This window comes from Corvus moneduloides, chromosome Z (assembly GCF_009650955.1).
Source record: "Corvus moneduloides isolate bCorMon1 chromosome Z, bCorMon1.pri, whole genome shotgun sequence".
NCBI classification, from domain to species: Eukaryota; Metazoa; Chordata; class Aves; order Passeriformes; family Corvidae; genus Corvus; species Corvus moneduloides.
Genome location: NC_045511.1, coordinates 76,539,878 through 76,561,213, shown reverse-complemented (window position 1 = coordinate 76,561,213; position 21,336 = coordinate 76,539,878). Strand labels below are relative to the sequence as shown.

Sequence of the window (21,336 nt, the reverse complement as noted above, 5' to 3'; positions counted from 1 at the left end):
CATCCCACATCCCTCATCCCACATCCCGCATCCTTCATCCCACATCCCGCATCCCTCATCCCGCATCACGCCCGCCCGCGGGGCCCCGCGGCTCCTCCCGCCCCCGTCCCTCTCGCCCCGCCGCCGGAGGTGTTTTCTCGCCGTGCCCCATCAAAGCCCCTTCTGTTATTGAAATCTGAGGCCGCTTCCTCCGCGGCGGAGGCGGCGGGCGGGAGGCGGGGACGGACGGGCGGGCCGGGCTCCCGCTGCCCCGAAGAAACGTCCCTTTGTTCGGCCGGGAGGGGCCGGTGCCGCCCCACACGGGGCTCTGAGCACCCCCTCGGCCCCGGCCCCAAGGCGGGTGGGCAGCCCCGCCCGAACCCCGGGGAGCCCCAGCACGGGGGGACCCCCGAGCCGCCTCGGTGCCCCGGGGATGGGGACCCAGTCCCCGGCCGTGTCCGAGCATCCTTGGTCCCTAAATATCTCCGCTGTGGCCACCTGCACCTCGTTATTTTACACCAGAGAAATGCATTGCACGCCTTTTTTTTTTTTTTTTTTTCCACTTTTATTAATAACCACAAACTGATACCCTGATACTTCTTTCTCTCAGGCACAGGAGGGATTTTTGGGGCGTCCTGTGCAGGGCCAGGAGGTGGACTCGATGATCCTTGTGGGTCCCTTCCAGCTCAGGATGTTCCATGACTGTAGACAGAGCCCTGTTTATTTGCCTGGGGGATGTTTTATTTTTGTTTTATTTTTCCTTCCAGTGGGATGTGCTGTGAAGTCGCCGATGAGGCACAGCAGTGGTGACCCCTGCTCGGTGACGCTGGTGAAACCCACGTCCCCTCAGATGTGCCTCTGCACCAGGATGTGTCAGGCTCTGGCATTTCCTGATCAAGCAGGATTGATGGGCTGCAGCCTCTTTTGATGGTGCGGGCTGAGAGTTTGACACCCACAATGATAAAAGCTTAGCAGGGTCCAGGCTGGAAAATGATGTTGGAGATTTGCAGTGGGTGTGACACAGTCACACTCTTCTGTTTAGCATTGGAGAGAGAGCTGGTGGGAGGGAGGGGGAGAGGGAAAAGGATAAAATTAATCCAGAAGATCAAGTTGGCTGGACCACCTGCGCTTTTTAATCCATCAGATTTTAGAGGTTAAGAATTCCACATATATTTCCTACTGCTGTTGGGAGATTTAGACATCAAGAACCTCATTTTTCTCAAGTGGAGGAAAGTAACACCTGCTTTACAAAAACAACATTATTTGAGCCCAAATTTGCCAACCTGTAGTACATCAACAAGGCTGGGCCTTTTTTCCCCCTGTTCCTTTCATCTGCTGTTGTTTTATTTGGTTTTAGTTGGTTGCTTTCTTTTAAATAAGACACATTTAGAGTCACAACAGTGTCCCCACCTTTCGCCTGCAGTTGTAAGATGTGAGGTTTGATGTGTGTGCTTTTCCTGCCGTGGCATTCAGGGGGTTAAAGCCACACACCCCACGGATTTTAGCAGGCTCCTTTGGGGTTGTGTGTCTCCTGATGTGAAGTGGACAACAACACAGAAGTTTTTGACGCTGGAGGAGTACTTTGGCCTGGGGTGGTGTTTAGAATTTGCAGAAAGTCTTGGGATCAACAGTTGCTGGGATTTGGTGATGCCAGAGCCCTGAGCAAGGTGTGTTCTGGTTTTGGGGTGTGATAAGAGAAGCTGGGTTTGTTTCCTAGGTTAATAATTCTACTGGAAGTTGGGGGTAAAAGAAAAACAGGAGGGGATGCTGTTATGTCCAGCTGTTTCCACCCCACTACAACCCCCCCAGACCTTTCCTGCATCACTTTCTCGCCGTCTGAAACCCGGGTCCCACCCCCAGAGTTAATGGGAGTGTGGGGGGTAAATCAGGAGCGGGGGCTGGGAGCCGGCAGAGGCAAGTGGTCAGAAGTGTCATGTTTCTCAGGGTGCCACACACCCTAAATCCCTAATTCAATGGTCTCTTCATGAGGAACACTACCAAATTCTTTCTTTTCTCCCCCTTTTCTTTTTTTTTTTTTTTTTTTCCTTAAGCCCCGTGTAGTTTTTAGCTCAGGACTTGTTGGAGTCGAGAGAGGCTTTTTTAGGTGCGGATCTGGGCGGGCTGGTCCTGAGGGGCGAGGACAGGGACCTGGAGGAAGAGGGCAGCGTGCCGGGACGGGGTGGGTGTGTGTGGGTGTGTGAGCGAGAGGGAAACCGCGTGTGTGGGTTTATTTTTTCCTCCCATTCCTGGGGTCTGAATGGGAGCACGTTGAGCTGTAATTAAGACATCTTGGAGGCGTACTTAACTCATGACGTGTTGCTTTTCTTTTCCTCTCGGTGAGAAAGTGGCTCTCTCTTCCCTGAGTCAGGTCCTCTGCCACCCAGAGCCACAGAGAGACACTCGGGACATAGACACACACACGCGCACGCTGACTTAAGGTGAGCACCAAAAAACTTCCTCCTGCACTTCGCTGCCCTCCGTTTCAAACTGCTGGAGAGGTCTGAGAGCATCTCAACTCGCAGGGAGCTCTGCGCAAGGTAAAAAAAAAAAAAAAAAAAAAAAAATAAAACTTTTGGGAAAGTTTTTGTACTCCTTTGCTGCTGCGAGTCGGATGGGGACCCTGTAAGCAGCGCCTGTGGCATCAGCTGCAGGGCTGCCTGAGCTGGAGGGATTTTTGAGCGTTCTAATTTGGCAGCTGAGGCGGGGGGCGAGGGTGAAAGACGGATTGAAACTGGCTAACTTCAATGTCTTTGACTTTTAAGTGCTCTGTGTTTCCAAAGGAGGGATCATGTTGCAACTGCAGATTCCCTCTGAAAGACAAAAGTTGTATACTTGTGCTCCGTGGCTTCCTCCTATGGGATTATTCTTCTCACAGAGATGTGTCTTTTTTTTAGAAGTATTTCTCCATCCTTTCAGATGCTTTTAGAAGTTTTCAGGATGTAGGAAAAAAAAAGAGCATGGTAGACTGAACAAATGTTTCAAGGACTGGAAGCAGAATCTGCACAAAGTACTGCCCATCCAGTTAGAAGCCAGAAGATTTTGATAAGATGTGATATGTTACATACTGATGTCATATTTGGCTATTTATTGTCAGGGGAAGCCTGAATACCATTGGGCACAGGTCTCCGTACCATCTCCACTCACTGAGAAAGCTGGGATGCCTCAGCATTCGACAAGTGTAGCTGGTCCAGGGCAGTGATAACTGCATCATTTTACTGCCTGTTTATTCAGGGCTTGGGGTCAAACCCATATAAAGGCGCCATTCGAAACATTTTTCATGGCAAAGCTCCTTGTGTGGTAGGTTTAGATAGCCAGGGCTGGAAAGCTTTTGTGTGTTTGAATTAAGGAGGTTTATTGCTGTTTGTATATAACTAGTGAGGGTTTAATTGCTGCTGGGGTCTTTCAGGGCAAGAAAGTTGGTGCCATATATGTTGCTGCTTGATGTCATGTAAGTGATACAACACCTTCAGGAGACTCTGGGGGCCTGGCAATGTGCTCAAGAGAATCGTGCAGGTGATTAACAGCTCTGAGTTTGTATTAATGGCTATCAAGATTGTTTAAGTGCCTAAATGTGGAAAGAAGGAACCTGGAAAGAGCCCTGTTGTTCTGTTAGGAATATGGGTGATGTGGTAGTTGAAACCACAGATGAAGTGAGGCCACGTAACTATGGATACAGACCCTCTCAATAAACACAGCTTCTAGAGACAGGTTACTTCCAGCACGTGGAAATATATATCACAATCAGCAAAATCATCACCAGCTCCTGTGGGGAAGGAACCAGGGGTCTGCAGAACTGTGCCAAGGTGTGCCAGGCAGGAGGCAAAGTCCTCGTGCCACGCACAAACAGCTCTGTTTTTCTGGGGGTTCTGTGTCTGATCAGGGCTCCTGTAAAGCCCAGCTGGGCAAAGCTGTTCTGAGAGCGTTGCCTGAGACTCCAACCCCTACACACCCACCTATGTTAGTGTCAAGGGGAAAGGGAAGAAGGAAAAATGCAGGAAGGAACAACAACAACAACAAAACCTGAAACAAACAGTTTGTGATGCTTTTCAATGCTACAGTTAAAGTAAAGTGGGGGGAAAATGTAGAGAGCAGCTTTTTCAAGTTAAACCCCCAAAAATGTCAATGTAGTAATGAAGACACTGCTGGTCTTCATGGAAATTTTGCCAATGGGCCAATTCCTTCAAAGCCTTCCTAATAAGATTCCTGAATGTATAAGCAGATTCAAATAAGAAAGAGACGAAAAACCATCAGGAAGAAAAGTGGTGTCCACGGCCGTGTCCCTGTCAGAGTCTCACAGCACAATTCACAGCAGAGCATCCTCTCAGCACAAACCTAGCAGGCTCAGTTTCCTCCCAGTGCCAGTGAGCCTGGTTAAAACAACCCAAGATAATAAAAAGAAACCCAAAAAACCCAAACAAACAAAACTCTGCAGAAGTACAAAGTTTTGGGGTAGGGGGAGAAGACGTTTCAGGAGAGGATGGAGGGTTTCTGTTGCATTACAGTTCTTAAAATTGGTGAGAAGAGCATTTTCCGCTGTAGGTTCCCCCAACATTTCTGATTTTATGCTGGTATGTGACTAAAGGGAATGTTTTTGTCCACTGTTGGTGACAGCTTGGAGCCAAAAGAACTGTTATCAATATTTATTTACTGAAGTCACTTAACCTCCTTGCCCCTCGGTAAAAAATCTGGAAGCAATACGGACCACCCTTTAAAAGGTGTTTCGAGATCCTCAAGTGAAGAGAGACTTTGCAATTGCTTACATTTAAATGCATTAGAAGTTTTCCAATTCGCTGCAAGGATTAAAGTGTGAAAACTGGAATTAATGTTTTCTGCTTTTCATTTGCTTTTTCACTGAAGCAGTACTTAAACTATTCCTGGAAGTTGAAATATTTTGCATTTCTGTTTCACTGTACACCTGTGTATTTCGTTGCTTAAACTCTAGGAAAATGAAAAGTTTTGTGGGGAAAAAAAGTTATTTTCATAAGACAGGCTTGCTTCTGTTGCTCGTGAGGAAGTATTAGACATTCTGTCTCCGCTGGTACGAACTGTAGCACACAGTGCTGCACTTGAAAAGGCAGCTTGTAACTGGCAGGTAACAAAATGTTCTTTGGGGTAAAAAAAAAAAAAAAAAAAAGAAGAAATTAAAAAAAAATTTGAAAGTCTTGAATATACTTAGGATTTCAATCAATGGTGTTTAAGGAGGATTAGAGGAAGCAGCTGGCTAAACAAATATTAGGTGTAGAGTGGATGCAGTGGTATAAATTAATAATGCAGCTCTTTATCTGCTGTATGAAAGAGAGGTTTTGTGGCGATAAGGCAGCTCTAACACGATCCCTGGATGCCACCTAGTGGATATTGCCGAGCCTTTTGGCAGAGTCTTCGTAAATTCGCATCATCTGTAACTAATTCAGGCGCAATTTAACTGCGAGTGGTCACTTTTATTCACCTTTACCATTAAAAAACAAAATCAGCTAGTTTTTTTTGTTTGTTTGTTTTTCTTTAAATTAGATTTTTAGGGGGGGTTATCTCTGTGTTTTAAGTGCTCATTAGGTCTGATAAAAAATCGGTTCAGCTTTTATTTGTAATTTGCCGCTAGCATCTATTTGCAGAGACTTTTTAAACCCCTCAGTAACAAACAGCCACAACTTAGTAGTCAGTTTGATGCACTGAGCTGTTAGTGTAAAAGTGAAGACATTTCTGTACAAATACTGTGTCAGGGGAAGCTGTGTCTAGCAGCAAGGGTTTCAAAGCTCCTTCCAAAAGTCTTCTATCACATAGGATATGCTTTTTTTTAACCCCCTTTCCATTTTTTTCCCTGAATATTGTGTCAACGATAAGCACAAATGAAGTAAATGTATTATTTCTGGTAGCTGAAAAAAGGTTGTAAATCCCTTTTTTTTTTCCCAACTGCCATTTTTCCCCACCTTTCTCAGACGTCACACTCACCACTTCAGTTGTCTTTTTTACTGGGGAAAGGAAAATTGTTTATTTAACAATTATAAGGATTGTTTACTCAGTGGTAGGTATCCAGGTGCTATCGGTTCTCATAGCTCTGAAAAGGATCCCATCCAACAACGAGGTTTTAAGCAGGCAAACGTGCACCTGGATATACTTTGTGATGGGATTTATGGTATGTGGCCAACTTACAGGCTTCTACTTCCTCAGCTTTTCAAAAATGTCACCATCAACACAGCTTCCACTGCAGCCACCCCCTAGGCCCGCAGACAAGGTGAATCCATGGCTCATTTTTAAAATAAGTGCCACAGTGGCTATTGGAGCAAAGAATTATTAAAACACATGGCAAAGTCAAGCTCGCCGTGCTTCACTTTCTCCTCGTTGCCATCCCTGAGCAGGAGATCAAACCTGCTGGTCACACTCAGCAGAACAGTTCCTGTGTCCTTCTCGTTCTGCCAGCTTTGGAAACACACTTTTTGTTTTCTTTACATTAAGACAACGGGATGGGTGTCTCAAACATGACCAGTAGCTCTGAAAAAAAAAGCATTTAAAGCCTGCATGGAGAAGCCACACAGCAGCAGTGTGCATTGATTATCCTGGCATCTTTTCCCAAGACCCACACGAAACGTTGCCACAGGAGGTTGTTAACACAACCATGAGTTAATGGATAAAGTCTGCTGTTCCATTAATCAGGAAAAGTTTATGAATTAAAGAGTAAGAACGCAAAATACCACAGCAGCAAATGGACTAATTGACTCAATCCTGTGCTTCCTAGGTGACTTACCTTTCCTTTCAGCTCTACCCAGCCCGGCGCTGTGAATCACAAGGGCTGCTAATGGAAAGAAACACAAACCTTATTAATGAGAGTCTTTGCAAGGCCACTGAGCCTCTCCTGGGACCAAGCTTTCCACTGGCACACAGCGGCACTGCCGCTTCCTGGAGCAGGGCATGTCAGGGCAAAACCTGCATCACTAATGGCCTGGCAGAGCAGGAAAAAAAGTCATGAGGCAGAAGAATGTCCCTGGATGTATGTGTCTCGCTCCAGAAAATGTCATCTTGGCATTTGCCTTACTGCAGGAGACCATCCTCTTGAGACATCTTTCCATTAATAACATCTTCTAATTACCTTACGCACGTGCAGCCTGCAAGGAGCGTGTGGGCCACGGAGGCAGGTTGGATTGGAAATGTGTTTGACAGAAACCTTAAGCAGTAAGGAACAGGAGTTTCGATGTAAAAAGAAGGAAAAGTTAGAATTATTTGGGTTGGAAGAGGACTTAAAGGTGCTCCAGTTCCAGCTCCTCTGCCAAGGGGTCACTTAGAGGTAATTTAAATTTGGGGTTGATCGCTTTTGCTCTGTGTTTTTGCAAGTATATTAAGGGGGTTTTTTGCATGTAATATGTTAATTAGCACTGCTTTGTGTCGTGGTACCTGATACCTAAAGCTAATACAGCTTATAAAGATAGCTGGTACCTAAATTGTTAACAAGTGTTAGTGAACTATGCCATGAGGAATACCTACACCTACTGCGATTAACACTTTCTTATGTTCAGAATTCCTTTCCTGCAGTGGTGCCTACACACACAGAGCAGTGGCAGCCTCTGTGCATCTGCTCTGTGAGATTCTGGTCCAGAAAAACCAGAGATAATCAACATTACTCATGTCAGTAACTCGGCGAAATCAATAGAAACCCAAACAGGCCTCAGTGAATAAAACTATTCATCTATTTGCATATATAGTATCACACATGGCTGATCAGGAAGCAGCTCATAAAGCTCCAAGCTGCAAATCTGTTTAGTTTTATAGATATAAGCAGGTATAAGTTGGTGTCAAGAAAGCATTAAGCGAAACTGTGCACATTTGCAACGAGTAGAGGAATCAAAGCCTGCACCTATGGAAGAAGGACATGATCAATGTAGGGGAAAAAAAGCTTTCATTGCTAAAATAACTTCCCAAAATCTCCGGTCAATAATGAGTAACTATCCATCTATTCATTAACATGCTACACTCCAGTATATTTATGTGGTTGTTGGTTGGGGTTTTGTTCCATAAACATATTTTCAGGCAAAAAAGAAAACCACCCCTGAGCCACATAAAAATAATGCTGCCTAGAAATAGGAAAAGCACGCTGCAAAATGTGAAAACGCTGGAGTGTTGGGCCCAACCAAGAGATTTATAAGAACCATATCAGAGAAAAATAACGTTACAGGTTGTGTGGTAGTTCTGCTGAAATCGCAGCGATGCACAAGTGGTGCAACTACAACAGACCATGATGGTGTCACCATTTTCTGATCACACTGCTTATGGCTTGAGGTGATTTGCTCAGCTTTTTTAACACCCAAGGTGCTGTACACACAGCAGAGGAAGTCTGGGACTTTAATTTCGTGCTTAACCTGAAATATTTTTGTGCACACTCTTATTTTCAAAAAAACTACATTTCCAGATTTTCAAATATCTGAAGCAAAATGTCACGTTTTGCTGAGTCTCTGTAACTTGTTTTTCTAATAGCTTTCATTATATAGATCTAAAATGTGTACACAAGACACGATTCAGCTTTTGTCAGCAAGTCTGGCAGGCAGACGGATCTTTTGGTTTGGGTTGAGTTTTTTCAGTCGCTGTATTTATTCTTTGATTGGTTTCATTAGAAATCATTTACACTGGTGCACTGTAAGTAAACTTGAGGATCCTAAAGTTCTTTCTCCAACCTAGATAATTCTAAAAAGCTGTGTAAATGCAGTGACTGTGTGTCTGGTGGTGCCTGTGCTGCTGTGCCTGGTCACATTTAAAATGTGATGTCATTTTGATGTGTTGTGGGGACTTCATGGTCACCTCTGTGAGCCAAGAACCAAGGAAAAACAGCAAAGACGTCGATCTCCCAAGTGTTTGCTAGACTTTTGCCCAGCTGAAAAAGCAGACAGGGAGAACAGCAATTCAGCTACTGTCATTGATGCAATAAATGTAACCAATGGATGGGTAGTTGCTCCCAGTTTCCAGGCATTTGATGTGTTTTCCCCCAAGAGCAGGCTAAGAGAAGCATGCAGCCACTACATTCTTTTCCAAAGCAGCCTCCATAGCTGGTTCCATCTGCATTTTAATGTAAGCTCCACTCTGATCAAACCAGAACACCTTTCAACCAGGCCATTTCCCCAGCAGGATGGCAGAAGGGCAGTGGCAAGTTTAACATCTTCATAAACTATCTGGGGAGATATTTTCTGGACAAAACTAGTGTGACATGTTTTCAAAACTGGATAGGAAATAAACAGCTCACTGTGACAACAGGAGCACATTTCGAATGGGGTTTTGCCAGGGCTGGTCAGCATTGGTATTCTTCAAGGTTTTCATTGGTGACTTGGATAAGGAAATAGAAAATATGCTTAGGTTTTCGGAAAATGCAAAGTAGGGAGAGACTGAATTATTTTGGAATCTGTGCTTTGAAGTTTTAGTGGTTTTGCCTGACTGGAGAAAAAAGAAAAAGGGAATGTAATGTTTTCACAAAAGAGAGTGTGGTAAACTGGTAAACATACAAAGACACTTCAGCATCTAAACAGGCAGAAAAATATTTAACAAAATCTAAAAAGGAAAATGAGAGTTCACACTTTGTGGCCCAAATCATAACTCTGTTCTTGAACAAAATAATTCAAATACAAGATCTTTGCAGAAACAGTTCAGCCCAATCTGACTTCAAAACTCATTTGGGTTCACAAACTTGAAAATTATTTGTTTTCAATCAATCATATTCTGCAAATCTGAGTCAGAAGAGGCATCCTCACTTGTGAACATTACTGTGCTGAGTGATCCATTTTACACACCAAGTTGACAGAAACTTCACATTTACTGTTTCTGAAGACATATCAAGCAGCAAAAATTATGCAGAGAATTATGAGATGCTCCTTAAATATGACTTTGCCAAGGATTTAAAAAATATTTAAGAATAATATAATATAATATAATATAATATAATATAATATCGTCCTTATATTACTGGAATATTATAATTATAATATTATATTTTATAATATAATAATATAACATTATAATATAAAATTATAAAACTATAAAAAGTTAAACTACCACACTGAGGGAAAATTCTAAGTGTCAAGAGAAAGCACAGACATTCATTTCCAGACCAGGACGCCCAGGTCCTGTCAAGCCATATTTTAAGAGTGACTTATATTTGCTGCCTCTGATGATTGATAGAGATTCTTTTATTTTATCTGAGGAGAATTGGTTGATTTCTGCATCATTGCTGAATTACTGCAATTTGTTTGTTTGGACTTCAGCCTTTTCCTGGTATTGTACTGGGGAAATGTGGCTTTACTTCCAGCTGGTTAGGGGTTCCAGCAAATCTATATTTATTCCTGTGACTTTCAGAGTGCAAAATAATCATATCAGGAAACAAACCTCCTTCCACATGCAATGATATCCATCAACTCTTCATTATTATAACTTCTGAAACTGCCACAAAATGGTGAATGAGCAACTCTTATGCTTTTTTCTTTAAATTACATATATATTTGTGGCAACTTTCCAGTTGATATTGAGCTTATCACGTAAAATAAAACAAAATCTTACAAAGGTAAAAATGGTGACCACATGGTGGAGGGCAAGAGCTCACCCTGAGAAATATCTAAACAGAGGGAGGTGGAGGTCTCTAATGTGGGACCACACCATCCTCGAGGTCCTTTGACACCAAAGAGCCAATTTGACATATTTTTTGTGTCAAGCTTGATTGTTCCCTTAACGGTGACCCAAAGTCATTAGAAATCCAGGATCTAGATTCAATATATTTTGGTTTTCTGCTTGTGCCACCTATGGGGAATGGCTCTTTTGCCCACGGAGTCACAATCCCATTATCAGGGAAATTTATACATGGAAATTTGTTACCTGGGGGAAAACCAGAAGCAAGAATACTCCTCTTCTTTTGCAATTAAATGTTTGCAAGTCCAGTTAAAATGTGCAAACAACTATGAGCAAAAGGATGAACTAAACATTCTTCTAGTCAACAGCCATAACTTTCCATTCCCAGGTTTTTAGGACGCAATATGGGCATGAAAAAGGCAATTCTGATTCTCTGCAGGTACATAAGCTCTTTCCAGACTTTAGTAAGGACAACAGAACACACAGGAAACACAAGTGGGTTTACCTCAAGGGAAATTTGGTTCATATTCCTCTGTCATGGAAGCTTAAATATGGCAAATGGCCTAGAAAGCGTAAAACAAAAAATATTCTCATAACATTTTGTGGGTTTGTTTTATTAGGTCATTAGTTTTGAAGCCATAATATCAGATAAGTCTCTTGACTCCCAGTAGGAAAACTCTTTTGGCCTTTGTCCTTACAATGGAAAGCTTGAATGTATGAACTGCTGGAGTAAACTGGGGAGAACAAAGAATAAAAAAGGAGAAGAGATTACAAAATGATGCCAAAGGTCCATTTCAGCAGCACTTGGTATTGCCTTTTGAGGAAAAAGGAAGAAGGGCAAAAACAGCAGGAGAGAGTGAAACCTATCAAAATTGCAGTATTGCCTTTCCTCAAAGAACAGAGGGGCGTGAGGAGGAAGCTCAGTTCTTCTGTGCATGGTAGGCACTGTTGTAAAATGTTGAAAATTCTTCTTAGAACTGTGTTTAGCTGAATGTAGAGAAGGAAACAAAGCAGGACAGAGCACAGAAAACACGAGGCTCATTTATGATTGAGGCTTCCCGACTGAGTCTTCCATTTCCTATCATCCAGCACTTAATTGCTCCTGGCTTTGACCTTTAATGCAATTCTCCAGCACTAAGCTGATGAGCATCTCCAGATTGACTCAGGAAGCTGTGGGTGCTTTGTGCTTGATTCAGTGCTGGGAGAGCCTTGGGAAGTGCTGTATTTCATCCCAAAATGACCTCGGATATATTCCACAGAGTGCGCTGCTTGGACAGCGAGGGATGAGCCAACAGATTCGCCTGTGATGCTGACCTTTGCTTTCCTCCTCCTGAAATAAAATCACAGCGGAGGATAGCCAGAGGCCCACAGGCACAGAGCAGGCCATTATGGATAAGTGCTTGCTGCGTCCTTCTAGCACAGTTTATCATTCCACTGCTGCAGGAATTCTGGGGTGACTGCAAGTCAGGCAATGTTACGGAAAAGCTGGAGCCCAGCACCTTGCTGCTTACATCTCTCTGTCACTCAGGGCAATAACTTGTCAATGCACAATGGAGAGCCCACAGAGGACTTTCAGGGGGTCATTATTGCCATCCTGACTCCTCGCTGTTCCAAGGAAAGACCTTGCCGTGCCAGTAGAGGACATAGCACAATATCCACCTGAGACTCAGGCACCTGAAAGCAAATGTTAATTGTTGCCTTTTAATTACATACTGCTTTTAATAGGAGAGAGAGAATTGCTGAGCAGTTAGGGCGTTTTGCTGTAAGGATATTTCACTGCTGCTGCTGAAGCATTGCTTCAGTCCCCTGCTCTGACTTAAATCCCTCCGTGACTTTGAAGAAGTTGGAGGCTCATAGTCCTTCATTCCTCCACCTACCAAAACGGGATGATAAAACTTCCTCCATTCACAAGGATATGTGAAGATGCAGATATTCCTGCAGGCAGCCTCAGCAGTTCATCTGGTGGTGGCACAGAGTCACCTATAAAGTGTGGCTGTGCAGCCAGTTCAAGCAAGGCCAATTACTGCTTTCATCTTGAGGCCATATTTATTTCTGCTTGTGACACTGTCTCAGGATGGCCTTCATGCCAGCCAATCTAATCCTGGCCATCTCCAATGGCTTTGGGAGGGATTATAATGAAGGAATCCAGAGGAACTTAATGGAAAGTACATCTCTATCATCAATTGCTGCTCAGTTGGTACCATATCACATTTTTTTATGCAAACTCGTGCTTCCAGCAGGGTTTATGAGCTTTGTTGAGACACTGAATCACAGCCACTGAGCCCAAAACAACACTTCCTTTAGAAGCTGGAGTAGTTCTCAGCACTCATATAGATTTGGGCTGCCATCTTCTGTAGTACTTCAAATAATCATTATTCCAAGTACTGGAGAGATGTCTGAATGTTACAGACTACAGGAAAGTGAATTTGAGTGAAATAAAAGAATCTAGATTGCCTAGGAGTACTGGGAATCATTTAGGAAAGACAAGAAAAAGGTCATTATCTGCCCCAGAAACTTTCCAACTTGCTTCTAGAAAAAAAATGCAACAGCACAGAGAAGATGTGGAAACAACAAGGAAACCTACATACAATTCATGCAGTTTGTCACTTACAAATGACACATTAGTGATCAAAATTAAAACTAAAAAAAAAAAAAAAAAAAAAAAGCTATACAGAAATTATAAATGGGAATTTATGTGCCTTTTTGAATGCAAGGGAAGCCGCATTATTCACTGTGTCTAAGACATATTGTGTGTAACTGCCATGCACTTACTTTACCAAGATGTGAGTGCCTACACAAGTAAAAGGAAAATAAAAATCTGGTCAAAATGCCTTGAGCAAGGAGGTTATTGTTCTTTCTGCAGAAGACAAAAAAGGCAGTTCTGGCTCAAGCTTTGTTGAAAATAGTTGTGCAGCTTTCCACTATTTACTTTTCTAAAGGTTAATACAGCAGCCTGAAAAATCTTGAATAATTACAGCGAGGGCTGTGTATGCTAACGTCTTCTGACTCATTGACTCGGAGGCCAATAATATTCCTTTTGATTTTCTGACTTCATTTCCCTGTTAAAGTGTGGATAGCCTCTGAAATTGCTAATTTATAGATTCGTAGGCATAGTGGGAAAGATTTTAGGTACTTTTATTCAAAGCAAGTAAAATGATGTCGTGTGCTGGCCCCTTGCTCTGCTGATTTTTCTGTGGGTATGTGCTTGATAAAAGATGTCACAAAGTAAAGTTCACCTTTGTTTATTGCATGAGAAGTTTAGATAATGTGGGGTTTTCCAGATTTTAGCACGTGGGAGAGGACATTTCTGACCGTGGGGTTTCAGGAAAGCCAACACAAACTTGGACATAGAGCTGGAAAACATGTTACTCATGAAGGCATTAATTGTGTTGTTTTTAAACAGCAATTGCTACACTTCTGACATTATACTTTCAGGTTTTGAAACAAATAGGAGCTGTGGCACTCTCTGAGAGATGGCAGAACACTGCAGGTTCCTCCAGCGACCTTGCCATAGCTCACCTCCAGAAGCTCTTCTTCAGAACCACAATATATTACGTAGTTTTTGCAAATCACCTTTCATCCCTACATCTTAAATACCAACAGAGAGATGGCAACTAGAATCAAGTCATTTAAGTGGACACTAAGTTAAAATTATATATTTTATTATTATTATTATTATTATTATTTCTTTTTTTTAAATTAAAGCTGGTGTTCTGAAACACGTTTAGCAGTTTCAAATCAAAGAGAAATCTTCTGAATTTTTCCTGGACGCATCCACGATGCAGAGAATCCTAAATATACATATTCAGGCTCTATCTGCAGTGCCTGTGCCATGATTACCCTGTGCACTGCTCTGGGGTGTTGCACAGAGCCACCACAAGACTCAAGGAACAGACCAGCAAGGAACACTTGGCCAGAAAACATTTTCAGGTCGGGGTATTCCTTCAGTGACTGCTGAAAATGTTTCTTGTGTTTACAGCTCTGGATGTCTCCTGTGAAATTAATAACTTTTCTTCAGTAACCAAGAGGAGTAGACAGTGTTGTTTAACCTCTCCTTTTGCCTGCTGAAAACCAAAAGATATTTATCTCTGACAGCACCCACTGGACTCTTTTGCCAGTGCTAGAAAATTAAGTTGTTTTTCCTTTTTTTGTGATGACCAGCAAAAGGAAGTGTGGGCCTGCGCACCTTTATCCTTGTAAAACATTAAAACCTAGAGGCCTCAAATATCTTTGCATGCTTCAGAAATATTTTCCTTAGTTTGGAGGGTTTCTGTTGGGTGTGGGGTTTTTTTTGTTTGTTTTGTTTAGTTTGTGGTTTTTTAGTTAATTCGTTTTTCAGCAAGGGTTGGGGGGGGGGTTTTGTGTATTTTTGTAGTAGTAGCATTATGCCAGATGTTTCAGGACCTCTAGAGGAACCATTTCTAGGTGTTCTACTAGGCTGTTAGATTTTACTTTCTTATATCCTTAACATACAAGCACAAGAAAGGAGAATTTTGAAGCAGAAGGGGAAGACACAGGCGGGAAGACAGAGCAAAATATTCACAACTTCTCATGAAGGGAATGAAACCTGAGGAAAGGTAAAAAAATATAATTTTGGCTAAAAAACACAGTTGATGGAGAAACTGTAGGTGCTGAACAGCTGCAGAAGTTTGAAGTGAACACAGGGAAGTTGGATGCTGGGCCACAGTCCTGGATGTTTTTCCTTGCTGGAATTTACTGCTTGCTCTGCTGTGTCACAGCAGAGAACTGCTCTGTGTCCCTCCCTGAGCTGCAAGTGAGAGGCCTTTCCCTGCAAACACATCTCTTATCCCCAGAATAACCAGGCAGAAAATACTTTCTTGCAGAGTTTTATTAAAGGGTAAATAAGTAGTAAATAAATGTTAGAACGTGCAAAGAATTGCAAAGCAAGACATCAGCTGAAGTCCAAACATTGTCTCTGAATTCAGAGTGCGCAAGGAAAATCTGAGTTTTAGTCAAGGTGCTATTTATAGCTTTTAAGTTCAGAGTTTATAGTAGAAATGAGTTTACAATGGAAAGTATGTCAGGTTATGAGTGTGCCAGTACCTTTTTTCCAACAAAATCTAATTCGAGACATTTAAACAGAGGTGTTCGGAGTGGAGGACTAGTGTCAAAAGCCTTTTTATTTTTGTCTTTTCTTATGACCAGCTTGAAACCCTTCATAAAATATGTGTGCCAGTCCTTTTATAGTAATAATGAAGGGAATTTCTGCTTTTAAATAGCATCTGACTTTAGAGCCTTTGATGCCCCAGCTGTGAGAGAGAGGTCACACAGTAACTCAGACAGTAACTGTGATGGGAGGTGCACAGCCACTGCCATCCTCAGCTCCTCCTCTGATTTGGGCTTCCCCTTTTGCTCTCGTTCTGCTCTCACGAGATGGGATCTGTTGCAGCCACCCTCTGCTTTATTCTGGTCTGTGGGTTTGAATGCAGGCCTGACTCAGCCTCCACCCCTGTTCCCTGACTTGTTTCAGCAGGGAACCTGCAGTTGTGCTTCTACCCTCACTGCCAAAATCTAGGCTGGAGTCTGCTTCACTCAGTGTGGGATTTATACACCTGGAGCTGTGTGACAGCTGAGGAGGAGCTGTCTTCTCTTGGATAATCCATGTGGACCATAATGAGAACTGAGGTCCCAGTCAGATGCTCAACAATTGTTCTTCTCCACTCCCCCCCAGCTCCTCACCCACAATCTTGAAATAAAAAAAAAAAAAAAACTTGTTCTCTTGCCACAATTGCCGTCCCCTTCCCATGGGAGAGAAGGTATCACATTTCTTTAATTGATTTTCCCCTGCAGCACATCTGAGACACTGTGACTCCCTGAGACCAAAATGCCTCTGGTATCTAAAGGCAGGGATTGTTCCATCCTGACACCAGCAAAGATCAAAGCCAAATGCCCCAAGTTAGTCTGGAAGCGCAAGGAAAATGGTCCTTACTCCACATTTATACAAAACAGATCCATGACTGCACCTCAAAGGATGTGTCGTATAAATTTGAGATTAAAACAGCAGGGTTCAAAGGCATTAATTCTATGTGGTGTAATCTTCTAGTGGCACGTTGGAGGTGAGAAATTTATCTCCCTTAAATGCAGGGTTTATATGCATGCTTTTATGTCTGTGTCAGATCTAATTTGAGCAATGACCTGATTTTTTTGGGAAGAGATTTCTACTGTCTACAGCCTTTCCAGTGAGACTGGATTATTAAAAAGCTCATCAATTATATTTGTGCTTCTCAGATTGTTTCGTTTTGGTGCTATGAAGCTGCTTTTTAAATAGCACCCATTCCTCAAATTGACCTAAAGACGAGAATATTTGCTATGGTTGCCATCATGTATCACCTACTGGAACTAGATTTGCTAATTTTCTGTTATCAGTGACATTTTGTTTACTACTTTTTGCTGTATTAACACCTATGGCCCCTAAAATGAGAAGCTTGTCTCCCCTTGGAAGTGCTGTTCCGGTGAGAATGTTAAAATAGCTGTTCTACATGGATAACCCATTTTAGAAACAGATTAACCACCACACAACTTTGAAGGAGGGGTGGGCATGGAGGTTGCATCTGGGCTCTGCTCAAGCCTACCCTGTGAGACTCCAGTCCCACAGGAGAGAAAGTTAATAGTTTATAAATAAGTATTCACTTTCTGCCTGGGACCCACAGTAACTGCATGAGTAGTCATTCTTTCTTCAGGGCAGATAATAACATATCTTGGTGTTTGAAGACTGAAAAACAGAGGGAAATTATTTTCTTCTTATTTATTTTTTGTGTCCGATAATTTCTCTCCTTGTCACGGGTAGGCTTCTCTAGAGAGAGGATGAACAAATTCCTGAGCACTGGTCAGTCTTTCCAGCTCTTACTGGCGCAGTCAGAAACATATCTTGCTTTATCAGAGTGTTATCAACAACCAAAACTGTGATGGGCATCCATACATATGTAACATGCAGATAAACACATGCTTTCTGCAATGAGTGTTCACTTTGCTCACCAGCTGCTACCAATTATGCTCTTGGAGGCGTTTGTTCCATCTTGCAGCTATGCCCACACCAGGGCTGACCTGTCAGCATCTCCCTACCTATCTAGCTAAATCAACAAACCATCTCTTAGTGTAGATTAAACTTAATTAGGGATTAGCACAGCTCCCAGCTCTGTTAGGCAGCCCTCAGGCTGGGAGGTGGAGCTGTGCTGGGGTTGGTTTTTGGAGGCCTTCACAGGGATAGGTTTGGGCATTTGGGGCTCTTTTTTTTAACCTCTGCTATTTGACTCTTTAAAAACCCTTCCCCAGCAAAAGAGAACTGCTGGAGAACAGCATTTAGAGTGCAAACCCTGACATTTGGATGTGAAGGAATCCATGCCTTTGGCCTCTGAGAAAGAAGTGCAACTGAGCTGACCCCACAAGATTTTAACTCCTGGTAAGTGAGAGATCCTAGAGCAGGGTCCCATGCCCCGTGTGCTCTGCAGTTTTTTTGTAGCTTGGGAAATTTATACATGTCACCGAGATGAAAGCTGGCCTAAGTACAAGTCGGTATCTCCGTTAATTTATTTGATAATTTGTGGTCCTGGTAGAAAATCACAACCTTAACTGCTAAAAGCAATAAGGAAATGGTAAGCCTTGATGATGCACAGATCCCTCATGGTCTGACAAGTACTTGTGGTAGGTGATGCTACACGGGGCGTGGAGAAAAATGACAAGTATTCCATAGTGCTGACTTTCCGAGAAGAAATGAGCAGAAACACCAGCTTTTCAGGGAAATCCTCATCACATCCTCCTGTTCTCCCCTCTTTCCTTTGGGGCAACGCAGGCTAGTAGCAACAACCCCTGCCATTAGCACACCAAAGGGGAAATCAATCCTTTTTCCAAAAGCAACACTTTGAGGCAGGGATTCTCCTTTCAGGCAGTTTTGGAGATGCTTTGTTTCCTCTGTATTTCAGTTCCTCACCCCTGGCCGCAGTTTTAACAGCCCTGTTTGCAGTGAGTGGAGCTTATTATGGAAATTCTCTCGTTTTCTCTGGGGCAGGAATTTGGTGTAAAAGCTCAGTGAAGTCTTGGTAACTGAAAAAAAAAAAAAATAGAGAATGGCTGTGTCAAGGCAAAAGTCAGCCTTGCCCTGTGTCCAGTGATCCCCTGTAATTGCTTGAGGAAAGAATATCTATTCCAAAAAAATGGCCAGGAAGAGTGCAGACCTCCTGTCTTGTGTATTTTTGTAGGAGATCCCTGTCTGTCACAGGGATGTCACCCTCCACAGTGTGACAAGCCCTGCCTCAGGAGCAGAGCTTCCTCTCAGGGGTGAGTATGTGGACTGGGGAGTGTTTAAAGCCCTGGCAGGTGCTTTTGGAGAGCCGGAAATAATGTCTGTGAAGCAGAAAAACAGCCTGCATAGTCCTGAGGACATAAAGCCCAGACAAAAGCCTGGCGTTTATTCTGGATGGCTGTAGAACTGCTGATCCCTGAAATTAACTAACTTTGGAGGAACTTGGAAAAAAAAGTAAGTGAATCCTATCAATTTGCCATTAATTTAATCTTTGGAACACAACTCATTTTCAGCCTACTAACGTGGGTATTCTTGTTGACTAAGCATGTGTATGGCCTTGTCTGGCTTAAAACAAATCAATACAATTTCCTTGTTAATTGAGTTTCCCAGTCCAGAGATTGTCAAGAAAACCTGCTCTTGGGTTAATGTTTTGGTTTGGCTTGCTTGAGGTTTTTTCTGAAGTCTGCACAGGTTTACTTTATCTTAAAGACTGACCAAGAGCCAGCAGATATTGCTGGCAGACAAAATTAAGTCTCAAGCCAGTTCACTTACCAATTACATCAATGTTTTTTTAAAATGTCTTCTGTTTCCTGTCACAACTCTACAAATGAAAACCCATCCTTGGACTTTGGTTCTCTCAGTCTCTCTGTATACCAAACCCAGTTCTCTCTTGTTTGTGGTTTTCCACATACTCTTTTTCTCGATGTATGCCACTTTTCTGCAGCAGAATGTGCTTCCTAGGCATAGACTCCTCAGTCGTGTCTTCCTGCATCTGAATATATCTGAACCTACAATATGATGCACTTTTGTAATTGTGCAAGGTGCACTAAACTGCCTGCTCTGCAAGCCCTTGTGCTTACACAGCTTAAGAGGCTTTTATTTGCCATGATACGTTCTGCATCATGATTTTATCAAGCAAGTTGCAAATGGTCCAGTTAATTCTCTCCTTTGCATTTTCTGAAATTTGCTCAGACTACTGTGGTTTTCCATGATGAGGGTGTCACACCAGCGCAGAGCGCTCAGGGGAGTTCCTGCGTTCTTTTCCGTATCACACCTTTGATTTAAAAACATGTCATGAAATTATCTTTATTTTCACAACACTCACTCTTAGTGGTTCGGAGTGGAAATGGAACTGCCATTTTCCTCTCTTTCTGCCACACCTTCGGGATGTAAGGTCTGTCTTCCTCACATTTTGCTCATAACCACTGCAGCAGGCAGGGAGAAACCTCCTGCATGACCAAGCACTTCAGCAGCCAAGCCATTCAAGCCAACCACAAGTGCCTCCATTTCATTTGCAGATATTTAATGATCCTTATCAGGGGGAACAGCAGTTGCTGCTTAAAGCAAAGAGTCCACTTAAGAAATTACTGGAGTCAGATACCGTGAGAGAAGTCCCAGTGATGAGAAAGGTGCTTTGCTGGCAATGTTGAGTGCTACTGGGAACAGGTTTGTGGCTCTGTGTGGATCAATAGGAAGCTCCATCTGAGTGTGCCGCATTGTGTCATTAACAGCATCAGCCAGGAGAGTTTGGACCTGTCATGAGGGGGAAGAAAAAGATTTCTGCTTGAAATAGGAATTGATTGGCCTACTTATATTGAGGTTTTTGCCAAAAATCAGGTATACAAAAACAAAAAAAAGGGATCCCCTGTGTCATAACCTAGTCCTCTTCTATCCACATTCCCCTTCCTCCTGGGCAGTTTTTCACAGAGCAAGCAAGTTCTGATCTAAAACTAGCTGTGTTTCTGTCCTCCATGCTAAAATGTCTTTATGAAGGCTGTGAAGTTTTTCTACAGCTTAAAACTATATCCTTTCCTTAAAGGATATAGTTCCTTAAGCTCAAACTTATTTACGGCCCCACTAGCTCTGTTCCCAAGTCTTAGCTGAAACATTCTGTAGCTTCCCTGGCATTTACTCTCTGATATATTTATAGAGAGCAATCATATCCTTACTGAGGTGCGTTTTGCCAGACCAACCAAGACAAGCTCTTTTGGCCTCCTTTTATGAACAGGTTTTCCTTTCTTCTGTTTGCCCCAATAAACCCTTGCCTGAATGTGTCCCATTCTAAGCCACCTCCTCCTCCTCCCAGGTGACCAGGAATGTGGGCAGTCCTCATCTGGGCACAGAACTTTTCTGGTGTGGTCTACCTCTCATGAAGCTCTTCTCCACTGCTGGCACATTTGCTGTTCATGTGTCATGAGCAACCACTCCCTCACAGATGTATTTCTGCAGCACTGCCAGTTTGCAGCTTCAGTTTTCAAATTATTCTCCTTTCCTCTGGAGTCTAATACATCCTTTTCCTATTTCTTTCTAGTGCTCTTTTTAACTTACTTAGTTCAAAGTGCAGAACTGCAGTCTCTCTATGTCAGTATCTACAACTGCAGGTATAGAGAGTCTGGACCTTTGAAAAAGATACTAATTTCTGTCATCTTTCTCAGATCTGACTGACCAAAGCTGACTGTGTAACCCTCTCTTAACATTTTTTTTTTTTTTAAATAAATGAGTCATGC

At 42.8% G+C, this 21,336-nt stretch overlaps 1 protein-coding gene across 3 annotated transcripts in view; it reads left to right on the top strand.

Annotated features, from left to right (window-relative positions):
• Positions 1-2,223: 2,223 nt before the first annotated feature.
• HAPLN1 (hyaluronan and proteoglycan link protein 1) overlaps positions 2,224-21,336 on the top strand; it is a 60,242-nt gene continuing 41,129 nt past the window's right edge. Inside the window, exon 1 of one of the 3 annotated variants that reach the window (XM_032097286.1) lies at positions 2,224-2,417. The gene's annotated coding sequence lies outside the window, so the exon portion shown is untranslated. Of the gene's footprint in view, positions 2,517-17,810; positions 17,990-21,336 lie in introns of those variants that run through there. The other 2 variants (XM_032097285.1, XM_032097287.1) reach the window with 2 other exon arrangements.